At 45.9% G+C, this 26537-nt stretch overlaps 1 protein-coding gene across 2 annotated transcripts in view; it reads right to left on the bottom strand.

Moving 5' to 3' along the window:
• ARHGEF3 (Rho guanine nucleotide exchange factor 3) overlaps window positions 1–26537 on the bottom strand; it is a 309968-nt gene extending 283431 nt beyond the window's left edge. The window contains exon 1 of one of the 2 annotated variants that reach the window (XM_057555566.1): window positions 26412–26537. The gene's annotated coding sequence lies outside the window, so the exon portion shown is untranslated. The remainder of the gene's footprint in view (window positions 1–26411) is intronic. The other variant, XM_057555565.1, reaches the window with a different exon arrangement.

Below are 26537 nucleotides of genomic sequence, written 5' to 3'. Positions count from 1 at the left end.
AAGCCCAGGGCAGCTGGATTAAAGGGCCTGGGAGGCAGAGCCCGAAGCTTCAGGAACTGGGATGCTGAGCAAACAGGAGGATGAAAAGAAGAGGGGAAAAAGCACTTCCAGAGAATACAAAAATCCTGGTGAGAAACCATTCCAGACCCTCCCAGGAGGCACGACTGTGCAGGCAGAGGCTGGCAGCCCACCTGGCCCCTCCTCTGATCCCCAGGTCAGAGGCTGAGACCTGGGTCTGCTTTGAAAGATCTCCTCCAGGATTCCAAATCCCTGCCCTCCTCTCTGAGAGGCACACGCCTGCAAAGCACACAAGAAATGACAATGAGGTGCGAGCAAACTTCACTGGGCCAGCCATGTCATGTGTCCAGTGCCGGCATGGCTCTGACAGCTGCTGAACCCTCACCCACTGCTCGGGCACAGAATTAACCAGGGAGGTGCTTCTGACACTGCAATGGGACCTCTATGGCTCAGCAGGCTCGCACAGGTCAAGAGCAAGACCGCACCTTCTATAAAACCCATCTGGAAGTTTGCATGTGGCAGGGAAATAGGAGTGAAGGAGGACCCTTCTGCTTGGTTATAATCATTCCTCTGTGTCCAGGGAGGCTTGGACAACAGAAAGGGGCAGATGCTTCCGGATGCAAAGCCTGGCACTCGAGCCCTGTGCTCTGCTGGGGCGAGAGCAGCTGTTCCCCATCACCCCCTCCCAAGGGGCTGGCAGGGAGAATGAGACCACAAACCAAAGCAAACTGGGGGCACAGGCCCCCAAGTCATTGGGGCATCAGCTGTAATAAAGACACTTGCCCTTGTGCAATCTGGGGTAGCAGCACTCAAGTTCAAAACAGCCAGGTGTTTTAGTTCCTGCTGATTGCAGGAGGGGAGCAGCCACTGCCACTACCCAGAAGCCACACCTGGTGACCTGGCACCAAGAAAAGCTACCTCGCTTAGCAGGGAGGGACATGCCAGAGCCTGTGGCTGAGGCCAAGAGCCTTGTGTTTCCCCGACAGAGTCACAGGATGTCAGAGCCAGGAGGATGCACAGTGCTCAGAGCCCACAGGTGTCCTGATGGAGCAGGACACAGAATCATCCACGCACAGAACCATGCTCGGCCCCAGCTAGAGCCTTCTGAATCAGAATCACCAAGGCTGGGACTGGGAATCTGACTTAAAAGACACACCACCCCACCACAACCCCCCAGGACAGCTATGAGGCATGCAGCCCAGCACTGGGCTGCTCTGGAAACTGGATCAGTCCTGCCTGCTGGGTTTATCTATGGGAAATGAGACCATACAGTTGTTGCTGGTTCATTCATTCCAGGAGCCACCCAGGGGACTGGCTCTGAGAAGACACAGTTCCTGCCCTATAGGGAGCAGCTGGGTTCATCCGGGGAACTTCTCAGAAATGCAGATGTCCAAGCTCCACTGCCTGTGATTCAGGTTCTGGAGGACTCAGAATCCAGCAAGAAATGAAAGCAAGTCCTGACAAGAAGAGGAATCTGGAAACCGATGGCTAGGCAGGCAGGCAATTCCGACAGAGAAGCCAGGTCTGGGGAGGCTGAGGGTAGCTTCACGGCATGAGGGATGGAAAGATTTGTACCTACCCAGCACCTGCTATGGGCCAGCCCTGTGACTACTGTTAACACCATTCATATTCACCACAACCCTACAGGAGGGCTGGCCTAATTACCATCTTACAGATGAGAACAGTGAGGCTTGGGGTGCAGTGCAATGCCCTGCCTGAGGTCCTGATGCCAACAAGAGCCAGGGCTGGGATTTGAACTCTGGCAGCTGGAGCACTAGCTCTTTTCAGTGTCAACCCCTCCTCCTCCTGAGTCCCACCTCTATCCACCCACACTGAGAGGTGTCCTTGACCTTTCTCTCTTCTCACCCCTTACGTACAATCAATGACAAGGCTTGACCCCCTTCTCTTCAACTCAACTGCTAACACCACTTTACTGCTTCCATTATAGCCTGTGGTACTTAAAGTATGAGCCTAGTCAGCCAGGTCACTCCCTGGCTTAATGCTCTGCAAGGGTTTTTCACAGGCCTGAAGATACAAATCTTCCTCCCAAGTTTGCCTCGGGCCTTCCCACAGAGCATCCCCTCTGCTCCCTCGGGCTCTCTAACTTCTCTCAGCTCAGAGCCTTCAACAGGACCCCCAGCTCTCCCCGGAAGGCGAGGCCACAGAGCAGGGGCAGCTCTGTCCAGCCCAGGACTGAGCCTGGGGGCGCACAGTAGGGGGGTGTGTGCTGGCGTGGGGAAGGGTGAGGTGGGGTGTGGTGGTTGACTGACCGTGGGACTCTGCAGCTGGTCGGAGGCTCAAGTACAGTCGTGTGGTGACAGAAAAGCCGGGAAGTCAAAGCCTGGGCAGACAGGCCGGAGCTAGACTGGGAAGGGGAGGCTGCGAACACCACAGAAAGGAGCTAGGATGTAAGCCTGGGGGCCCTGGGCAGCCGAGGAGGCTCTTGGAAGCAGGGGGATAATGGGACCAAATTCACATTCACACACTATTGGTGGAATGAATTGTCATTTTCTCTCCTCTTTTTGAAAGGCAATCTGCCAAGAGCTATAAACATTTAAAATCCGCCTGCCCACTGACCCAGCAATTCCAAGTCTATCAAGGATACTCACTGCAGGGTCCTTTCATATTAACAAAAAAGAGAAATCGGCCTAACTGGCCAACTGGAGAATAAACCACAGCTGACAACTCTTCCCAGCCCTCGGAGCTGGACATGTTTCAGAATTCATAACGTTTGCATTTTAGAAAGGTAATATGAAGTATGTACCGTATGTTATGTAAAACCCCAGGAGGGTCAGGTGCAGCACCCACAGTCAAGTACATAAATATTTCTGCAGCTGAACATATGACTATTTCTGCTACACACTATAAAAAGCCTCCTATTAACGCAAGTCAGGTTTGGTCACCAAATGAGTTTACACCAAACTTTTTAAAACATGCAGTTTCTTGATTCCATAACTGTGGATAAGGGACTGAGGGCCTGTGGTCAGATGATGGAATAATAAAAATAGAAAGTGATCGAACGTTCCCTGAACCCTGACATGTGCAGGTAAGCTCCAGGTGCTTCCCACCCACTGGCACGCTGGGTCCACCGTGGGCCCTGATGACTTTTACTATTCCAGCATGTCTAAACGCTCTTCACTGTCACCACCAGCACCACCGCTAACATCCATGGAGCACTGACTGTGTACCAAGCACTGTCCTTAGTGCTTGACGTTAATTACCTCACTAAATCCATGCAACACTCCAATGGTGGTACTCTCACTCTTCTCGTGTTCTCCAGATTCATCTCTAATTTATCCTCTATCATCCAACAAAGAGACTGAAGCGCGGAGGGACAGAGCGACTTGCTCAAGGGCACCAGCCAAAGCACTGTCCTCGGTGGTGCGTGAGCACAAGCTGCCATGTGTCCCTGGTACCAAGTCATGCCTGGAAACCCAGGCATTCTGGCTCCAGAGCCTAGTATACTCTTAACCCCTGCACTTTCCTCATCTTCTCTTGGCAAAGTGGCTTAAAACTTTTACAGAATATGGAAGACCACAAGGACATAAATAGATAGAAGTCAAACCGTGCTGGCATTCAGATCCACAACCAGAGTGCTTTTTCTGTCTCAAGCAGAGAGGCCTGGAAATGAAGCATGTCCTTCTCCTGTGGGAAAGACGCCAGCAAGGGCACTCAAGCACAGAGCCAGGGATCTTCTGGAGCACAAACCCCGGCCCAGGGAACCTCATGCCAGTCAGCGTGGATATCTGTGCCAGCAGACCCACTGCGCTGCCCTGGGCAACCTACAGGGCAGGCTTTAATCTGTTGTTGAGGATCAGCACAGGGCGTGGGTGCTGAGCGATGTGCCTATGCAGACAGAGGCAGCTTCCACCTCCCCCACTGGATCCCCCCAACCTACCCAGTAACACCAACCACCACCACCATGTAACCCTCACCTTCAGGTAAAGCTAGGCAACAGGCAGGTTCCCTTACCTTTCAGGTTGGGACATTACAGGGAGTCCGAGGAGAGCACCGGATAGATGCACCTCTCCTTTCAACAGCACCACAGTTAGGAAAGACCACCCTCCCTCCCAAGTGCTGACCCTTTCTACAAAGTAAGAAGCATGCCAGGGACTGGTGGTGGCCATTGCTCACATGCTGCAGGATGTGAGGGCGAGATGGGTGAGGATGAGAAGGAACACATGGGAGCACCATGGCAGGGAAAACTCCGGCTTCTCACCTCCTCTCACATCCTCGCCTCCCCTCCAGCCTGCCCTGGCCTCAGACACTGTTTCAGCTCCCCAACCTCCTTCCAACAGCTCAAGAAAAAGACTACCATATATTTTTTTCCCCAATGTATACATAACAAAATAGTTTGCAACATACATTAAACTACACAAATCTTATGTGTACCAGTCCATAATGTTTTCAGATATTTATATCCCCATGCAATCACCAAACAAATCAAATTATAAAACATTTCTAGCTCCCTCGGTTTCCTCATGTCCCTCCCAGTTAATGTTTTACCCAAAGGCTCTTTTTCATTGCTGAGTGTACTCCATTGTGTGGATATACCACAATTTGCTTATTCACATGGCTGTTGATGGACACTTGGGTCGTTTCCATCTTTTGGTAATTATGAATAAAGTTGCTAGGGTCCTCCATGTACAAGTCCTTGGGCACTCATAGGCACTCATTTCTCTTGGGTATATACCTAGGAGTGGAATTGCTGTCCCATAGGTAGGCATATGCTTAGTTTAGGTAGACACTGCCAAAACAATTTTCCAAAGTGGTTGTACCAGTTGATATGCCCACTAGCAGTGTATGAGAGTTCCAGTTGTTCCATGTCTTTACCAACACTTGTGCGTCAGTCTTTTTTATTCTAGCCATCTGGGTGGATATATAGTGGTATCTTACTGTGGTTAAAATTTTCTGGGGACATCCCTGATGGTCCAATGGTAAAGAATCCACCTTCCAATGCAGGGGACGCATGTTTGATCCCTGGTTGGGGAACTAAGATCCCACATGCCGTGGGGCAACGAATCCCACGCACCACAACTACTGAGCTTGCGCGCCTCAACTAGAGAGCCTGCATGCCACAAACTACAGAGCTCACGCGCCACAACTAAAGAAGAGAAAACCTGCATGCCACAACTAGAGAGAAGCCCGTGCACTGCAATGAAGAGCCTGCACGCTGCAACGAAAGATCCCACATGCTTCAACAAAGATCCCGCGTGCCACAACTAAGACCCAACACAGTCATAAAAATAAAATAAATAAATAAATAAAATAAATATGAAAACAATTTTTTTCTGATGGCTGCTGAGGTTAAGTACCTTTCTATATATTTATTGGTCATTCGGAATCCTCTTTGGTGACATACTTGCTCAAGTCTTTTGTCTTTTTAAAATTGGGTTGTTTATTATTGGTTTGTAGAAGTTCTTCATGTATTCTGGATATGAATTCTTTGTTGGACATGTGTATTTCAAATATTTTCTCTCAGACTGTAGCTTGCTTTTTCACTCTCTTAATGGTGTCTTTTGATATAAAGAGTTCTTAATTTTATTTTTTTCTAATTTATTCTTTTTTAAACTTTTTTGTAATTGAATGAACTATTCTTTAAATTCTATAGTACTTTACAATTTTCACACACATTATTTCATATAATCCCATAATAACCCTTTTTTTAATCCCCTATCCCTATCTTGACCCTCCCCTTTCCCTCTTCCAAATGGTAACCACTAGTTTGTTTTTATATGTGTGAGTCTGCTACTTTTTATTTTATTCACTAGTTTGTTGTATTTTTTAGATTCCACATACAAGTGATATCATACAGTATTTATCTTTCTCTGTCTGACTTATTTCACTTAGCATAATGCTCTCCACATACATCCATGTTCACATTATTGTTGACAAGAGTTCTTAATTTTAATGAAATCCAATTTATAAACTTTTTCTTTATGGCAGTGTTTTTTGTGTCTTGTTTAAGAAATCTGTGCCTCCTCTAATTTGATACAGATATTCTTCTTTATTCCCTTCCAGAAGCTCCATTGACTTGCCTTCTACATTTAGATCCTTAACACATCTCGAGTTATTTTTATACATGGTATGAAGTAGGGGTGATTGGGGTGTACTTTGAGGGTAACATTCTGTCAGCTGTGACCACAAACCAGACACACAAGAAGGACCCCCCTTCTTCTGTCACTCCCAGAGGAAGATGCAACTTCCCAGACACCCCCGTCCTTTACCTGGATCCTGCAGAAGCATCTAACTCCGCCTCACCTCCTGCAGCCCAACAGAATTCAGACGTACATGTCCCTATTGTTTGAGAGAATTTCTGGACACAAACCATGTACAAAGTACTCTCACCTCATATGAAGCTTCCACAACTTCCCAAAAGTCCACTCTGACAATTGTACATAGGTCAAAATCCTTTTAAAATGCAAAATGGTTAAGTAGGAACATGCACAGGGACACTGTAAGATAGCACCTGGCTGTCAGATCTGCTGAGTGCCCACTGTCTGCATCTACGGGCTGGGTATTAGGGAGGCCTCCGGATATGACCAGGCATAGCCCCTGTTGTCACCATGCTCACAGCCTGTGGAAGAGACTAAGAAAAAATGGGGGAAGAGAAAGTAAACAGGGAGAAGTGCTAAGAGAAGGCCTCCCTTGCAACATTTGAGCCAAGACCTATATATGGAAAGGAGCTGGCCCTGAAAAGAGCAGGGGTGAGAGCATTCTAGACAGGAGGAATGGCATATACAAAGACTGAGAAAGAACAGCGTCTGGGATGTTGCTAGAAGGCATGACAGGGAGTGGTAGGGTATGTAGCGGAAGGTAGGAAAAAGTTTGGATTTTTTTCCCTAAGCAGAATCGGAATCCAATGGTGGTTATGCTCTGCCTCAGTTATCTTCTTGAACATGTTGAACATGCACCACAAAAGCTCTCTAAGAGGATGAAGGGCATTCAGTTAGCTGGTCTACTCTGAAATCCTTCTGTCACCTCATGGTTCAGGCAGGCAAAGAACCATAGCCTCTCAGCCTTGACTGTGCTTGCACACAAGTGCACGACTAAGTGCACGCCTGTACACACACACACAAACACCTACCCTCTTCATGCTACCTCAAGCTGAGGTCTTAGTTCCTCCTCCAGTCCTGGGTGGAATGGGGTCTACACTGTAGACTTTGGCATCTCCGCTCGTGATTTCTCAGCACTTAACACAGCTGTAATTTTACTTACATTCATGTGACTATTTGCCTAATATATGTTTCCTGAATGAGTCTGTCTGTTGACTCCAGAAGGTCAGAATCTGAGGCTGTCTTGACCACCAAGGCCTCCCCAGCACCTAGCACATGACCTGGCCCAAGGTTTAAGTGCTCAATGTTATATATATATATTAAGTTTTTTGAATGTAAAAGTTCAAACACATACAAAAGTAGAGTGTGCCCACCATACGACTTCAATGGTCAACTTGTTCCTAATCTTTTTTCTTCTATACCCCTCCCAGTGAAGTAAACCCCAGCCATCACATGACTCAATACGTACTCGTTGAATGAATGCATGAATGAATGCCTCTTACTCTAACGGACAAAAAAACAGGCGCTTAATTTTACTCTTACTTATTTTTCTGTTGATACTAGAAAGATAGGAAAAAGTCGAGGACGGGCCACTTAAATGAGTCAGTTTGCCACCAGATTAACTCAAAATTTCAGGAGATGAGATTTAAACTATTGGCTAAGATGAATTTCCTTTCCCCCTGTATTGATCGGGCTTTAACTTTTTTGGTCCTGTCCTTATCATTGCCACATTCATTAAGAAGTGACCGTAAGCAGGGAAAGGTTACGTATTTCCTACAATCTCTTTCTAATACAAAACTTGAAAGAGCAAGTTTCTTTCCACAAGACAAGACATGTGGCCTTTTACACACAGAAAAATAACGCCTTAGAAATGAGTATTACAGCTTGCTCCTTTCAGGGGCAAACTATATTACACCTATTTTATTTATTGTAACATTTATGGTAACTTGTTCCAAATGAGTCTGGTCCTTTTGCAATGCCATCAGTTTTAGAAACATTGGACAGAACTGTCATGACTGTGATACTCCCAGTGCCCTGCACAGTGAGTGGCACTCAGTACTCAGTGGGTTTGTTTAATGTCATTCACTCTTCAGGATCCCAAAGGTACCAATAAAAATGACCTGAAATGCTAAAATGCAACCATATTTAACGATTTTTTTGTTGTAAAATATACTTATTATCTGTATTTTCCTACTTTTTTCATAAGCACAAAGAAAAAATGTAAAGTTGTCTTTAAACCTAAGACTTAGAGATAGGTCACATTTTGGAGTCTAATCTTCCACGAGGGTGTGTGTGTGTTTATGTGTCAGCATGGTTACAAGTCCAGCCTCCCGAATCTCTGCCATTTGCAGCCTATGTGGCCTCATTCTCAGCCTATGTGGCTTCACCCCTATAAGCCCATTTTCTCTTCTATAAAATGAGACAGATAAGACTAGCTGATAGGCTGAGACTAAGGCTTGAAGGAGATCGAATGTGCAGAGCCCTGAGCACACCAAGTGCTCAATCAATGTAGCTGTTATTATTGTGTTTCCAAAAAGGAGCTGCAGAACTCTGGACAACTTTTAGGCTCCGCTGGGGAGCCTTCCCAATGGCCTGCACAGAAGTGGGTATACCTGCCTCCACCCCAACAAGGGGGAGCTGATCAGGGAATTGGAAGGGGCGGGCGCCTGGAAGAAGCTCACAGGGGCCGTGGTCTCTGAGTCACAGCCAAGTTCCTCCCTGCCACGTCCCTTTGTTTGCTGGGGGGTGAGCTGTGACTCACATGGGCTCCAGTCCTGGGCTGGGCCCATCTAACCCGGGGACCGGACTGACCTGCCCACAGTCACTAAGAACACCGATTTGGACACTCTCCTCGTCTATCATTTTTCACTTTTAGAGGGAGTCTGTGGGCTCCTGGGTAGTCTACCCCACTGCCACCACCACCACTTCTTTTTGGCTCTGTGCCTGTTGTTGTTTTTTTTTCCCACTGTGTTTTGTTCCACTTCAATTTAACTTCAACCTGTAAAGAAAAAGTCCAGGAGACCCACCATAGGGTTCACACCCATTCACACCCTCTAGCTCCCCTTACACCTTTTTTGTGTGTGTGGAAAAATAGGCACAACATGAAATTTACTATTTTTAAGTGTACAATTCAGTGGCACTAAGTACATTCACAATGTTGTACAACTATCACCACTATCCATCTCAAAACTTTTTCATCATCCCAAACAGAAGCTCCATACTCATTAAACAATAACTCCCCTTTCTCCCCTCCCTCTGGCCCCTGGTAACCTCTATTCTACTTTCTGTCTATATGAATTTGCCTATTCTAGGTACCTAATGTAAGTGGAATCATACAATATTTGTCCTTTTGTGTCTAGTTTATTTCACTTAGCATAACGTTTTCAAGGTACACCCATGTTGTGGCATGTGTCAGAATGTCCTTCCTTTCTATGGCTGAGTAACATGCCATTGTAGGTATGTACCATATTTTGTCTGTCCATCCATCTGCCAATGGACACTTGGGTTGTTTCCACTTTTTAGCTATTGTGAATAACACTGGTACGAATATGGGTGTGCAAGTATCTGTTTGAGTCCCTGCTTTCGATTCTTTTGGGTATACACACAGGAGTGGAACTGCTAGATCATACGGTAGTTCTATGTTTAACTCCTCTTGCCCTTATAAGAGTTGGGTATCATAACCCAGCAGCTGCCACAGCTAATGCTCAGTGAGCATTCTCTCACTCTGTTACACACCATTCTAAAGACTTTTTGTGTGTTAACTCATTTAGTCCTCAAAACAATTCCCTGAGGTGGGGTGTGATTATTTTCATTCCCATTTTACAGACAAAGAAAGTGCGGTTACCCCTACCAGATGGCAGTGCCAGCACCTGAATCCAGGCAGATGATGCTTTCACACTGTCTCTCCAGTTATGACAAAAAAAAATCGAGCTGCTCTGCCGACATGCATTTTCTACCCTGAACAATGCCTTACTTAGGTCTGTAACATCTTCCCTTGCTCTGGACTAAAGAACTAAAAAAAGGGAATGGGGGGGATAGGAGGGGGTGGGGGGTGCTCCACTGGGTTGGATTAGTCTAGACTCACTCCTTGCAGTGAGAGATCCAACTCCATCTAGATCCGTGAAAAGGGGAATTTGTTGGAAGGATACTGGAACAGCTCAGTCCAGTGACTGGATCCACAGATAATGTGCCCAGCTCCCTCCTCATCCTGTCACCACTCTATACTCTGGGGCCTCTTCCCTACTGCTCTGATGCCTCTGAGTATCTTCTCTGACACTTTTGAGCAAGGGTGACCTGAGGGAAGCCCATGGCCTGTCCTGGCTGGGGCTATAGGCAGCCCTGAACCAATCACCATAGCCATGTGGCTGCGGAACCATGATGGGCCCAGCCTGGGCCCCAGTCCCCACCCAGGCTCAGGAGAAAGAGGACTCCTTCAGAGGAGAGGGAGGGAGGCAGGGCAAATGCCCAACAAACACTGTGGTGTAATCTCCAATAGCAACAGATTGGAAGCTGTCCAATAGTACTAAACAAAACAACAAGGTTAAATAAAAGTGCTACATCCACTCAGTGAAACATTATGTTGCTGTTTAGCAAGTAATCATGAAGATTATGTAGCAACTTAAAAAAAAAATCTTTTGGAGGAATGAATGTCTGGTGGGAAAAAATGGGACACACACACATATACTTATATTGTAACAATTCACATGTAAAAAAAAAATACGGTAAGAATTGTATCATAATGAAAGAATCATAAATGGCTTTTAATCTCTATTTTCCAAACGTTCATTTATTGGTTCCAATAATGAAACCAATTTACTGAGTGTCTACTTGGTGCCAGGCGAAGTGCTGTGAATATGGCAGGGAACAGAATAGAAGAAAAACCCCCGGCCCTCATAGAATTTACATTCTAGTGGTGGAGGCAGAAAACGGATAAGATGAATAAGCAAAATATACCCTATACTGGATTGTGATAGGAGTAAAGAGAAAAAATAAGTCTAGAAAGGCAGAGAGGAGTGCTGGGGGCAGTAGTGACAGTTTAGATACGATGGCCAGAGAAGGTGATATCTGAGTAAAGGTGAAGGAAGTAAGGGACCAAGTTACGCCGAAGTCAGGAGAAAAGTATTCCAGGCAGGGGGAAGAGTGAGTGCAAAGACCCTGAGGTGTCCAAGTAGAGGAGAGAATTGAGGCTGATGTGGCTGGAGTGGGGTGGACAGGGGAAGAGAAAACCAAAAGAGGAGTCAAGAGAGGAAATTCGGCCAGATCGTGGGGGTCTTGTAGGCTACTGTAAGGACTTTACCTTTTGCTGTAACCTTTTGAGGGTTTTGAGCAAAATGGGTGGTAATCTGCCCACCACTTTAGAAGGATCCCTCCGGCTTTGAATTGAGAACAAGCTGGAAGGCGGTAAGGGCAGAAGCTGGGAGACCAGCAAAGAGATCGCCACAGTCATTCAGGTGAGAGGGGAAAGGGGCTTGGGCAAGGGTGGTAGCAACGAGGGTGGTAAGCAGTGGCCGCATTCTAGGTATTGACAGTACACACAGTGGGATTTTCTGATGAGTGTGGGGATGAGAGATATAAGAGTCAAAGACCACACCCCAGGCTTCGGGTCTGAGCAATCAGAAGGATGGAGTTGCCCTTAACTGAGATGTGGGAAGAGGACCAGTGTCCTGGAAGCCCGGTAAAGAAAGAGCTTCAAGAAAGAGAAAATGGGGGCTTCCCTGGTGGCGCAGTGGTTGAGAATCTGCCTGCCAATGCAGGGCACACGGGTTCGAGCCCTGGTCTGGGAAGATCCCACATGCCGCGGAGCGACTAGGCCCGTGAGCCACAATTGCTGAGCCTGCGCGTCTGGAGCCTGTGCTCCGCAACAAGAGAGGCCGCGACAGTGAGAGGCCCGCGCACCGCAATGAAGAGTGGCCCCCGCTTGCCGCAACTGGAGAAAACCCTTGCGCAGAAACGAAGACCCAACACAGCCATAAATTAATTAATTAATTAATTAATTTAAAAAAAAAAAAAAAAGAAAGAGAAAATGACCAACTATGTCAAACACTGATGGTAGCCAAGCAGGATGGGGCCGCAGATGGGTCACTGGGATGAGGAACAGGTCACTGCAGACCTGGGCAAGAGATATTCGTAAGGAATAACGGGCTCAAAAGAGAATTGGGATAAAAGCGGCATTGTTCATAAGAGCCAAAAGTGGAAGCAACCCCAAGTGCTCCTGCAACAGAAGAATGCATAATCAAAATGTGATCTATACATACACTGGAATATTTTTCAGCCTTAAAAAAGGAAGGAAATTCTGACACATGCTACAGCATGGATGTACACTAAAGACACTATACTAAATGAAGTAAGCCAGTCACCAAAAAAGACAAATACTGTCTTGCAAATACATACAATACAAATATTGATTCTATTTATATGAGGCATCTAGAGTAGTGAATTCATAGAGATGGAAAATGGAATGGTAGTTACCAGGGTCTGGGGAGAGGGAGAAATGGAGAATTGTCATTTAATGGATATAGAGTTTCAATTCTGCAAGATGAAAAAGTTCAGGAGATTGTTGCACGACAATGTGAATATACTTAACACTACTGAATTGGACACTTCAAAATGGTTAGGATGGTAAGCTTTATGTTATATGTAGTTTATCACAATTATTTTTTTAAGTGAGAGAGCATGGGAGGCAAGGAATTGGAATCAGTAAGTCCAGACAATTCTTTCAAAAAGTTCTGCTCTAAACTGAAAAGAAATGGGGGTGTAACTGGAGGAAGAAGTGGGGTGGGGTTTTTTCTTAAGTTGGGAAAAATAACAGCATGTTTGTGTGCTGATGGGACAGATCCAGTGGACAGTGTTCTTGAATGTTTAAATTACTTTCAAAATAAAAAGCTATACTTTGGGGTGATGAAAATATTCTGGAATTGGATAGTTGTAATGGCTGCACAACCTTGTGAATATACTAAAAACTACTACTACACTGTATACTTTAAAAGGGTTGATTTTATGCTATGTGAATAATATCTCAATTAAAAAATGATAAAATTAAAACTATAATAAATCTAATGTTGTCTGGGTACCATGTTCACACATACAGCCTGAATTCCCACCCAGACAGCCCCAAATACCAACAGTTCCTGTGGCCAGTGACCCAGAGGTCACCACAGCTGTGTGGTAGCTTGTGGCCCAGGAGAGGGGAGCAAAGTGTCTCAAGTTTAGGCTGAGATACAAATGTCACATTAGCATATACAGCAATTCAGATAAATCTACTGAACAAGCACCCAGTAGCTGCAAATAAATGGCCCTGTTTACTTAGGGCCATGAATTCTCAGGCCTCTGATCTCAAAGTGAAATGTAAGAAAAATCCATTCAACTCAAAGCAAGAAAATCTGAGCTGCCCCCACCCCCAACTCATCTGCCAACCCATGCTGTCCCTCTGTAATTGCACAGGAGCCAGGGATGGCCTTATTTTGCAATTAGTCATGGGAGAGGGAGTTCTTTCTGAAATGTTCTCCCATTTGTAACAGTACCACACTCCTGCTTCCCACCACCTTATTCGTTTCTTCTGAACAACTTCAAACAGTATCTTATCCCCTGTGATACTTAATTTTAAACATCAACTCAGCTAGACTCTAAGGCCCAGATATTTGGTCAAACATTATTCAAGATGTTTCTGTGAAGGTACAGGAATTTTTTAGATGAAATTAACTTTTAAATCATAGACTTTGAGTAAAACAAGTTGCTCTTCATAATGTGGGTGGGCCTCATCCAATCAGTCGAAGGCCTTAACAGAACAAAGACTGACCTCCATTAGCAGGAAGGAATTCTGCCAGTAAGTGGCCCTGGGACTCAAACTGCAACTCTTCCCTGAGCCTCCAGCTTGCCAGCCTACCCTGCAGACTTTTAACTTGCCAAGCCTCTACAGTCACATAGAAGAATCACCAATTATTCAAAATAAATATCTTTCTCTCTCCTTCTCTTGCTCTCACTCGTGCTCACGCTCCCTCTGTATGTGTGAGATATATATATATATATATGGATGTGTGTTTTTTTTTTTTTATAAATTTATTTATTTATTTATTTATTTTTGGCTGTGTTGGGTCTTCGTTTCTGTGCGAGGGCCCTCCCCAGTTGCTGAGAGCGGGGGCCACTCTTCATCGCGGTGCGCGTGCCTGTCACTGTCGCGGCCTCTCTTGTTGCGGAGCACAGGCTCCAGACGCGCAGGCTCAGTAGTTGTGGCTCACGGGCTTAGCTGCTCCGCGGCATGTGGGATCCTCCCAGACCAGGGCTCGAACCCGCGTCCCCTGCATTGGCAGGCAGACTCCCAACCACTTCGCCACCAGGGAAGCCCTGGATGTGTTTTATATGTACTATGTTTAACTCATTAGGATATTAAGTTATACCCTATTCCTTTGAACTTCTAACAGTACCCAGTTTCTGGGTTCAAGCCCAGCTCCACTACCCATTCACAGCGTGACCCTGGGCAAGTTACCTCTCTGTGCCTCAGTTTCCCCATACATAAAGTGGGGATAATAATATCCCTTCCATGAGTTTGCTGTGAGAATTACATGAGGTAGTACATATAAAACACATAGTAAATTGTCTAGCACAGTGTTTTTCAAATAGTAGGTTTTTGACCCATTACTGAAATAAATTTAGTGGGTCTCACAACCATCATTTTTTTAAAAAGCATAAATTCATTAATGCTGAAAAGAATTATCAGAGGACATTAGACATACATAGGGTAAGTAGTGTCTCACCAAACTTCTTTTAGATATGTGTGCACGCACACACACACACACACACACACACAACAGGTTACTGTCTAGATTTATTTCTTACAATGGGTTACATCAAAAACAAGTGTGAAAAGCCAGACTCCACCATATAATAAGTACTCAATAAAATTTGGTAGCATCATCATTATTATCTCACTCTAAAAGGCAATATAGGGCTTCCCTGGTGGCGCAGTGGTTGAGAGTCTGCCTGCCAATGCAGGGGACATGGGTTTGAGCCCTGGTCTGGGAAGATCCCACATGCCGCGGAGCGACTAAGCCCGTGAGCCACAATTGCTGAGCCTGCGCGTCTGGAGCCTGTGCTCCGCAACGGGAGAGGCCACGATAGTGAGAGGCCCGCGCACCGCGATGAAGAGTGGCCCCCACTTGCCACAACCAGAGAAAGCCCTCGCACAGAAACGAAGACCCAACACAGCCATAAATAAATAAATAAATAAAATTTTTAAAAAAAAGGCAATATAACTTTCTTTACTAGTATAATAAAAGAGAGCTGCTAATATTGGTGTCAATTCTACACCTTGTTTCCTGCAGTGCTGTTTAAGAGTCACTCCAGCTCCCTAAGTTAACTCTCTCTCCTCGAAGGACTCAGGCGGTCATTTAAATATTTTCTGACTCACAATGCTGGCCAAGGATTAGTGAGCCCCAGCCCAGCCCAGAACACATGAAATATGAGCAATTTGTTAAGAAAACCACTTGACTCCGCAAGACTGCACAGGGCTTTTGTAAAATTAAAGCCATGCTGGAGAGAAACGGTTTTTCCACCCCCCTGGGGGATGTGTCCTAGAGAGCGGTTACACAAGGTCAGCTAAGCCGCACCTTCTGAGACTGGAACCTCACTCAGCTCTGTAACACGCTTCCTTGTTTTGGGGTTGGGTTTTATCACTGTGTTTTTCCCCTAACTTTCCAGGTGCACATGCATGCACACACACCCCTCACTGAATAATGGAAATGAAATCCCTATGAACTATTCTAACAGCTTAGGTAATCTGTTAAACCAAAGGAGTTTAGATTTTGAAGATCTCAAAATAATTCTATTGCATATAAGTTTTTCCCCCTCCAGAAATGAACTAAAAACTCAGCCCAAATTTTTTTGAAACAACAGTGGTAACTCCATCCCCCTCAACACACACACATACACACACACATGCATTAGCACTGTTTTGTTTAAAATGGACCTCCTCATCCCAGCTGAGAGTAAGCTGAGGTGTGAGTGGATGTGTAGTTTCCAATGGAGTTCCCAGGTTGTTCCTTAAATTCAGAAATCCAGGTTCCTATTGATGCACATGTAGGTGCTTTGCTTTTTATTTCTTCTTCCATGAGAATACAATCTTGGACTTGTGCCAAAGCATTACCTCTGGAACATATAAGTGCATGTAGGGGTGTAAACTAATCTTTTAATGTGTGATAGTATTCCTTTCTTATTTTGATTCCATTCTTCAAACTATGATGGGGGGGGGGACAAAAGTTGCTTTAGCATCAAAACTCTCCCCTTAAATGAAATTCTACCTCTTTGCCCAATAGATAAAACAAATTAAAATGCAGCCTCACTCCAATGCCCTCCACCATTCCCTGGTACCTCCAGGGCTGTGGGGGTCCCTAGTTCTCACAACACTTCTCAAGGCATGGAGGCAGGGGAATATGGGAGGATCTTCAGGAATCTCCATCATGCCCTCAGAGTAAAGGGAAGCCAGGTCCGCCATATGCTCAGTCAGTGCCAGATACACTTCCATTCCACAAATTCAGGCATTAAATATTTTATCCAAGGTCTTCAGCCTTAGATTAAACACTACACTATACTGTGTCACTATCTTCAACAAGGAAAAGAGATGCTGATGTTCCTGGATTTTTGTCTGTACAGCTTGAAGGATGGGCCTCTGAGTGTCTCTTCCGAAAACGATGACTGGGGGAGCTGAGTAAGTGATGCACTCAGTAAAAGTATTTCAGGACTGGACTTAATATCATTGAGATGGCAAAACCTCCCACTGACCTACAGACTCAATACAATCCCTGTCAAATTCTTAGCTGCCTTTTTTGCAGAAATTGACAAGTTGACCCTAAAATTCATATGGGGACCCAAAATAGCCAAAACAATCATGGAAAAGGACAAAGTGGAAAGATTCGTATTTCTCGATTTCAAAACTTACTACAAGGGTATAGTAATCAAGATAGTACTGACAATGGTACTAGCACAAGGATAGACATACAGATCAATGGAATAGAAATGAGAATGCAGAAATAAACACATTTATGGCCTACTGATTTTTGACAAGGATGTCAAGACAATTCAATGGGAAGAATAGTCTTTTCAACAAATTGTGCAGGGTCAACAGGCTATCCGCATGCAAAAGAATGAAGCTGTACCGGTCTACCTCACACCACACCTAAAAATTATGTATCAAAGACCTAAATGTAAGAGCTAAAACTATAAAATTCTTAGAAGGAAACTTAGGCATAAATCCTTATGATCTTGGATTAGGCAAAGGTTTCTTAGATATGACACCAAAAGCACAAGCAATACAAGAAAAATAGATAAATTGGCTTCATCAAAATTAAAACCTTGGGCTTCAAAGGACACCATCCAGAAAGTGAAAAGACAACCCACAAAATGGGAGAAAATGTTGAAAAATCATGTATCTGATATGGGACTGAATCTAGAATATATAAAGAACCCTTACAACTCAATAGTAAAAACACAACCCAATTTTTTAAATAGGCAAAAGATCTGAATAGACATTTCTCCAAAGAAGATACACAAATGGCTGATAAGCATATTAAAAGATATTCAATCAACACAATATTGAAGGAGAACAAAGTTGGAGGACTGAAGCTACCCGACATCAAGATTTACTATAAAGCCACAGTGATCAAAACAGTGCAGTACTGGCAAAAGAATAAACAAATAAATCAATGGAACAGAATAGAGAGCCCAGAAATAGACCCTCATAAATACAGTCAACTGATCTCTGACAAAGGAGCAAAGGCAATGCAATGGAACAAAGATCATCTTTTCAACAAATGGTGTTGAAACAACAGCACATCCACATACAAAAAAAGAAAAAAAAAAATCTAAACATAGACCTTATATCCTTCACAAAAATTAACTCAAAATGAATCACAGACTTAAATGTAAAATGCAAAAGTCTAAAACACCCAGAAGATAACATAGCAGAAAACCTAGAATACCTTGTAATGGTGATGCCTTTTTGGATCCAACACCAAAAACACAATCCATGAAAGAAATAATTGATAACCTGGACTTCATAAAATTAAAAATTTCTGCTTTGCAATAGATAATACCAAGAGAAATAGAAGATTAAGTCACAGAGTGGGAGAAATCATTTGTGAAAGACACATGTGATAAAGGACTGCTACACAAAATATACAAAGAACTCCTAAAACTCAACAAGAAACAAACAACCTGAATCAAAAACGGCCCAGAGACCTTAACAGACACCTCACCAAAGAAGATATACACATGGCAAGTAAGCATATGAAAAGATGGTCCATATGATCATATGACAACAGGGAAACACAAATTAAAACAACAATGAGGATACCACTAAACACTTATGACAATGGCCAAAATACAAAACACTGACAACACCAAATGCTGACAAGCGTGTGGAGCAACAGGCGCTCTCATACACTGCTGGTAGGAATGCACAATGGTACAGCCACTTTGGAAGACAGTTTGGTGGTTTCTTAAAAAACTAAGCACTCGCTTACCATATGATCCAACAATCACACTCCCTGGTATTTACCCAAAAGAGCTGAAAACTTATGTCCACACAAAACTTCTGCAGGGCAGAAGTTGAGACACAGATGTAGAGAACAAACGTATGGACACCAAGGGGGGAAAACCGCGGTGGGGTGGGGATGATGGTGTGCTGAATTGGGCGATTGGGATTGACATGTATACACTGATGTGTATAAAATTGATGACGAATAAGAACCTGCTGTATAAAAAACAAAACAAATACTAAACTTTCTTTGGGTTATTTGTATGGAAATATGTTAATATATATGTTTCAGACATTACATGAAATTCCTAAAAATCTTATATGTTCTGGTATAACGTTATAAGTCATAATTCTAGTTATTACTTTAAAATGTATATCTCAAAAATAAAAACCCTGCACATAGATGTTTATAGCAGCTTTATTCATAATTTTCAAAACTTGGAAGCAACCAAGATGTCCTTCAGTAGGTGAATGGAAAAATAAACTGTGATATACCCAGACAATGGAATATCATTCAGTGCTAAAAAATGTGTTATCAAGCCATGAAAAGACATGGGGAACCTTAATTGCGTATTACTAAGCGAAAGAAACCAAAATGAGAAGGCTACACACTGTATGATTCTAACTACATGACATTCTGGAAAAGGCAAAACTGTGGAGACAATAAAAAGATCAGTGGTTATGGTGGAGGGTGGAGGAAAGTATGCACAGGTAGAGCACAGAGGGTTTTTAGGGCAGTGAAATACTCTGTATGATATTATAATGAAGGATATATGTCATTGTACATTTATCCAAACCCACTGAGAGTAGAATACCAAGAGTGAGCCATTAGGTAAACTACAGAGTTTAGATGATTATGATGTGCCAATGCAGGTTCATCCTTGGTGACAGATGTACCATTCTGGTGAGTGCTGTTGATAACGGTGGAGGCTACGCATGTGTGCGAGCAGGGAGTATAGGAGCAATCTCTGTACCTTCCTCTCAGTTTTATTATAAACCCAAACTGCTCTAAAAAATAAAGTTAAAAAAAGATATTTAACACCACTAACCATTAGGGAAATGAAAAGCAAAACCACAACGAGATACCACTTCACATGCACTGGAATGGCAATAACCAAAAAGATGGACAGTGCCAAGTGCTGCTGAGGGTGCGGAGTAATTGGAACCCTCATATACCACTGGTGGGACTGCAGAATGGTACAGCCACTACGGAAAACATTTGGCAATTCCTCAAAATGTTAAACATTGAGTTACCATCCGACCTGCAATTCCACTGCTGGGTATGTACCCAAGAGAAATGAAAACCTATTTCCATACAAATTTGTACACTCTTCCCTGGGGAAGGGGAGAGCCAGAGCAGGTAAAAAGAAGAGAGCATGTGGACAGAGAAAGTGCTCTTGTACATATGGCTAAATGAAGAGAAAAAAAAAAGGCTGGAGAAGAATACATACAAAATGAGCAATTAAGTTGGTTTTTAAAGATATACACAGGTACACACATCTGTACGTAAGAATGTGAGAGAAATACACAGCCAGCTTATCATAAATGTTCTTTCTGGATGCAAGCCTGGGATGAGGGAGGCGGAATTTCATTTTTTACTCTACAACTTCTGATTTGTTTGCATTTCCATGTATTAAGAAATAATCAGAGTTTCCTATGCAAAAGAGCATTTCTTTTTCTAGCCAAAAGGGAAGGAAAGAGGGAAGAGGCCATTGGAGTGGGCAGTGAGGGAATCTCTGAAAGTGGACAAAAGCGTAAGAGCATTCCAAGTAGTGGGAACAGCAGGAGCAAAGATTTGAAAGTGGAAAAGCTTCTGGGGTATTTGGGGGATGTCAGGTTCAGCTCTGTTACAAGAGCCAGAGGATGACTTGGGATGTGGTGTGGTAAAGATGAGTAGGAACGGTAAGTTGAAGCAGCCAAGTTCCAAGATGTCATATGCCCCTCAGGGACAGAGGGCCATGGGGACATGGGGTGGCCACTGTAAGCTGGGGCCTGGGGAGACTGCTGGGAGAGGATGGGGGGCTGTGGTTGGGCAAGAGGTCTCGGCAGTGGTTCACCCTGACCTCTGTCTCACCATAAGCTGACCCCCAACTCCATTATCCAGATTTGGCCCCTAATAAGATAATCTCCAAAAAGAATAACACCCACGCCAGTGAAACCCCCAAATCTGAATGAAGAACTTCCAGTGTGTCTGAGCACACCTCTCCTATCAGGAGCACAAAGCAGTGATGGAGTGACCTGGGTCAATCCTTAGTCACCAGATGACGACCCTGGCCAGCCCCTCCTGCATGCAGGCTGTGACGGGGGTAAGCACTTTGCAAATATCTTCTCATTTCATCCTCAGAGCAGACCTGTGAGGTACAGGCAAGCACCACCCCCCTTTACAGATGAGCAAACAGGCTTGGAGAGGTTAGGCACCTTGTCCAAGGTCACTCCACTGAAAATGCTGGAGTGGAGACTGGAACACAGGACCCCAAACGCCATCTCTACAATTTCTATTTGCCTCAAAGCCGGTCACTGTGCTGCTCCAGCTTCCAGGAAATATTACTGAGCTCAGAATTGGAGATGAATTCAGGGCTTGGGGTTCTATTGGCAGGAACAGCAAATCCAGATCCATAAATTTACCATATGCTGGCTGGAAGTGGAGGTGAGGTGTTGGGACAAGGAACCAAGTTGAACTGTTAAATAACTAGCTTGGTCTTTAGCTGGCTGAGCCAGGCAAGACACCAAGCTGCCTCCTCTATCCTCCAACTCTGGCCACGGGCCCCAGCCTCTCTTTCTAGAGAATTCTGGTTTTGACTTGGGCCCCATGTCTAGTTCTGCCCTGACTTTTGGTCCACCTTGGAAAAGTCAGGAGACACCTGGGAAATGAAGGCAATGATCTCCTCCAGCCTTGTTGTTCCATGGCCACCAGAAACCCTGGGGCATCTACCTAACATCGCAACAAACCCTCACTGAGCCAGGGACTGAGCACTTGGCCAAGAGCAGCCTTTGCCTCCCAGAGCTGACATTCCACAGGGATGTGCACAAAAGAGAGGCCTAACTAAGATATTTAAAACACCCATCTTGGGACTTCCCTGGTGGCACAGCACCTAAGAATCCGCCTGCCAATGCAGGGGACACAGGTTCGATCCCTGGTCCGGGAAGATCCCACATGCCGCAGAGCAACTAAGCCCGTGCGCCGCAACTACTGAGCCTGCGCTCTAGAGCCCACGAGCCACAACTACTGAGCCTGTGAGCCACAACTACTGAAGCCCACAAGCCTAGAGCCCGTGCTCCGCAACAAGAGAAGCCCCCACAATGAGAAGCCTGCGCACTGCAACGAAGAGTATCCCCCGCTCACCACAACTAGAGAAGGCCCGCGTACAGCAACGAAGACCAAATGTAGCCAAAAATAAATAAATTAATTAATTAAAAATAAATAAAACACCCATCTTTCTTTACATCACTGAGTAAATCTTCAGGGAAGATCCTCCTCACCTTCATCTCTCCCAATACAACTGACAAGAGGCCCAAGAAAACAAACAGTTGGCAAGTTATTCATCACTCCACACCACAATTGGTTGTGAAAAATGGGTTCTGAAAAATGGGTTCACTAAGACGGTCTGTGCCACAGGACAGTTGCAGAGATAATATGAAGATATTGGTGCTGAGCTCAGCAGCCCAAGGCACAGCCATTCAGATCAACTGTCATTTACTGAAGGCTGCTATGTCAGTTCCTTTTCCACAGTATATTCCAACACACACACACACACACACACTGCTATAACAAATGAGAATCTTGCATCAAGCCCCCTCGGCTCATGCTGAGTTGTCAAGGCAGCGGTTTCAGGAACATCATCACTCCAGGTCCCGCCCTCTAGAAAGGAAGGCACGAGCATTCTGGTCAACCAGGAGAGCACACAATGCTGAGCTCTTACTCCAGTCACCTGCTAGGATTTGGGGAGAAGGTGGGGGAGCTTCTGCCCACCCTGCCTCAATTCCCCTCTCCCTTCGCCAGGGAGATAGACCATGTCCAGGGCTCAAGAGCTGACTGGCCACACCAGGGGTTTGACCACAACCTTGGGTTCCATGTGCATAGAATGGTCTTCCCCAAGACACCCACATGGCTGCTCCCTCTTTCAACCGGGTTTCTGCTCAAATGCTGCTTCCTCAGAGAGACCTTCCCTAACCTAAACCAACCCTGCCTCCATCCCAGCCACTCTGGACCCCCTTACCCAGCTTCACCTCCTTCATCACATGGATCACACTCCCTGACATTATATTATAGGTCTAGTTGTCTATTGTCCACCTCCATCACTGGGATGTGAACTCCTAAAGGGAGGAACGCTGTTGGTTTCCTTGACTGCTGTGTGGCCAGGCCAGAGCCCTCCCTCCATAAGTGATTCTTGAATACGTGAAGTAAATGAGCTGAGCTAAGTGGCTAAGGCACATGAAAAAACCAAAGCTTGCCACCAAACCTCTCCACAGTGGACCCGGCTCCACTCACCACACTGGTGACCTCCCACGCAGAAACTGACTCAATAAGTTAGAATCATATATAAAAACATTTCGTTTTCACTCAAGTTTCAACTTGTATATGTGAGGTGATATGAATCAGGCAATATTTATACAAACCATGAAGATAATGTGTCCAAGGATGAATAAATTTTTTTTTTTTTTTGGCCACACCTTGTGGCATGTGGGATCCTAGTTTGGACTGCTGGGGAAGTCCACCAAGGATTAATTTTTTAAAAATATATCTAGGGTCACAATTAATAAACCGATTAAGGAATGAATTGAAAAAATACAGGGAAAGAACAAAAGAGTGAAAGAAACAGAGCTCCACACCCCATTGCCACCCACCCCTGCTGCCCAATGAGTTACAAGGGCCTGAACAATACAGATCTTGGCCTCGAAAGTTTCTAAACTACTGCAGTTTTCTTTGATGCCTCTTTGCCTCAGGCCCCCTCAGATGACATACAACTCAGTAGCACACTGAGTTCTGGTCAGGGGCTCAGGAACCTTGGTGATGGCAGAGAAGTAAAGGCAGCTTTCTGGGATGGATGGTGATGGATGAAAGGACGAGGATGCAACATAGACCAGAAAAACTGGAGCAGAAGCCTGGAGGCCACATCTCATCCTCATAAGAGGGGGTACGGGGACTATACCTGGTTCTCTGCACAGCACATCTTTCCTCCACAAGAATGGGCTCTCTCTGGAGGCAACGAGTTCCCTGTCACTGAAGGATTCAAGCCCAGGTTAAGCAATAACTAGGAAGAGGTGTTGTGGAGGTGGTTTAAACTGACGGTTAAATTATGTGACCTCAAAGGTCACTGTAGCCTGGCGTTCCTGACTAATGGCCAGTTCCTTTGCATTTCACTACTCTTAAACCTCTCCAGACTCACCTTGCTTCTCTCAGCGGATACTCATTCATTCTGTCACTCAGGGACATCTATTGAGCACCTACTGTTGCTAGGGGCCAGAGGTGAGCAGTGACCAGGGCAACACATCTACCCTCTTGGATTCTACATTCTTCTGGGTGAAGACAATAAACCCATAAACAGATACATGAGTAAGACCATTTCAGGTAAGCACCATGAGTAAAATACAATGGGGGAATGTGACAGAAACTGCGGGGCTGCTTTGGACTGAGTGGTCAGGGGAACCTTTTCTACAGAAGAGACATCTGAGCTATAGGGCAAGAAAGTGCCAGACATGAGAAGAAGTGGTGGAACAGTGTGCAGAGCAGAAGAAGAGCACGTGCAAAGGCCCTGAGAAGTCCCCTGACACACTGAGTTCAAATTCTCATGAACTGCATCCCATCCTAAAGGTCCCACCATAGGCCAACAGTCCCTACCCCCACCACCTGCCTTCTTTCCCCAAATGACTTCTTTATCAGATTTTCTCAAGTCAAGGCAGACCTGAATTTTCCACTGGAAGGTGTGCTCTGAGCAAGGGCACAAAGGAACATGTGTGCACCTCCACTTACAGGGGCAGAGGTAATGTTGACATCTCGACTCCATAAACTTGGGCCTGCCCTGTATAGGGAGCAAGAACTTGCATCTTCCCACCAGCGGTTCAGGGCCCACATTTGTGGGGTGTGGGCCTTTTGCAGAATATGATGAAAAGAGAACCCTCTGGAAAAATATACACCTGTGCTCCAAGCATCTCACGTGTATTTCAGAAGAGCCGCAGGTTCAGAATGCCTGTCTGTGGTTACCACTGCCAGAAGAAAAAACTAAACTGGTGTGGCCCAGAGACACTCCACTGATGGAAGGGACAATCTGTTAGAGGTGAGTAAATGGAAGGGAGGAGACAAGATCAGGCTCTCGTACCCCTAAATAAACTCCCACATTCTCAGAGATTAGAGGATGTCAGCCTGTCAGGGGGACCAAGGCCTGAAGGAATTCTGGTGAAACCTTATCCACTCCACCCCAGCAAGGGAAACATCCAATAACACCCCAGAGCCTCCACAGAAGGTCCAAGACCCCATTTTCCAGGAGTGTCCTTGACAAAGGTCATCTCTAATCTCACATTCTGAGATACATTTTGCACAAGGCCGGTTAACCATAAGAAGTGTTACTACAAAGTCCAAGTGTTTCTAGGCTGAAGGGGACACCGTGGCTACTGTGTAAATAATTCAGGTCATTAGCAGGGGAAGGGGAAGTGCCAAAAGCCTGCCCACCTACCTCACTGGGGAGCCCCATTAGACGTCAACCAAAATAATAAGAAGAAGAGCGGCTAACCAAGGTAGAACTTACCTTGTACCAGGCACTACCTTAAAACTTTAATCTTACACAACCCTTTAAGGTTTGTACTATTATCATCTCCACTTTACAGGTGGGGAAATTGAGACACGGACAGGTGAAGTAAGTTGCCCAAGACTTCACAGCTAAGACGCAGACATAGCAAAACTCCTCTTCCACGCCCCAGGGTAGAAAGTGGTAACACCTGGGTAGTGCTTCTGCTCGTTCATCCACGACAGCTAACAACTACTGTCTGGCAGTTCTCGCATCCTCCCCCAGTGCTGGAGGCAAGCCGGCTTCAGGCATTAAATGGAGCAAGAGCCCTCTAGGAACAAGCCGCTCTGTTTCAGAAACGTTCAAGCCCATGATGAGGCCGCTGATAGTGCAAGTGCGGCTCTTCCCCGTGGCAAAGCCCCAGGGAACCCGACTTGGTAGAAACTACCACATTCAGAAAACACTCACCCGTCTCTGACCACGACGGACCGAAGTTCACCTTAACCCCTTGCTGTCCGCCTCCCCCGCCTCTCTCTCGGGATCCTCTGGCCGCGCAGTTTTAAAGACGCAGCCGCGAGCAGTACGGCTCGGGTGGGCCAGAAACCGCGGCCACCGCCCCGCGCGCCCAAAGCCGGGTTCTCAGCTGCGAAATGACCGCAGCCCTCCGAGCCCCGACCAGCAGCGCCCGAAGGGAAGCCACCCCGAGGAAAAGGGGCTGCGCCCCAGGACAGGTGGCACCTCGGGAACTTTCGCCCAAGAGTTACCAGAGGACCTAAGTCAGGGTCTCCGGCGCGAGCGGCAGCCGGTCCGGGCTGGTGGTGGCACCGCCTACCTAAGCCGCGCCCAGGCGCCCAGTGCGCCCCTGAGCGCTCAGGGTGCCCGGAGCCAGAGAGCGCACATCGCCCACTGCGGGCATAGGGATGGGGCGGGGACGACTTGGAGGTGGGGGTGGGGTCCCGCTCCGGCATGGTGGGTGAAGGTGGAGAGGAGCCAGCCGGGGAAAGTGTCCCGCTCCAGGGTGTCTAGAGGTGTCCAGATGGGGAAGGTCTAGCAGAGCAGCGGGGCTCCAGGCCAGCCGCCCACACTCACCTCGGCGCCCAGCACGGGCTCGACCGGCGGGGCTGCAGAGCGCACCGCAGCTACGATGGTGGCAGCGGCGGCTACGGGGGCGGTTCCGCGGGGCGGGGCGAGGCCGGGGGCGGAGAGGCCGAACCG

The sequence above is a fragment of the Balaenoptera acutorostrata genome, chromosome 10, assembly GCF_949987535.1.
Source record: "Balaenoptera acutorostrata chromosome 10, mBalAcu1.1, whole genome shotgun sequence".
Taxonomy (NCBI): Eukaryota; Metazoa; Chordata; class Mammalia; order Artiodactyla; family Balaenopteridae; genus Balaenoptera; species Balaenoptera acutorostrata.
The sequence above is the reverse complement of the archived record's forward strand: the minus strand, read 5'-3'. Positions and strand labels throughout refer to the sequence as shown.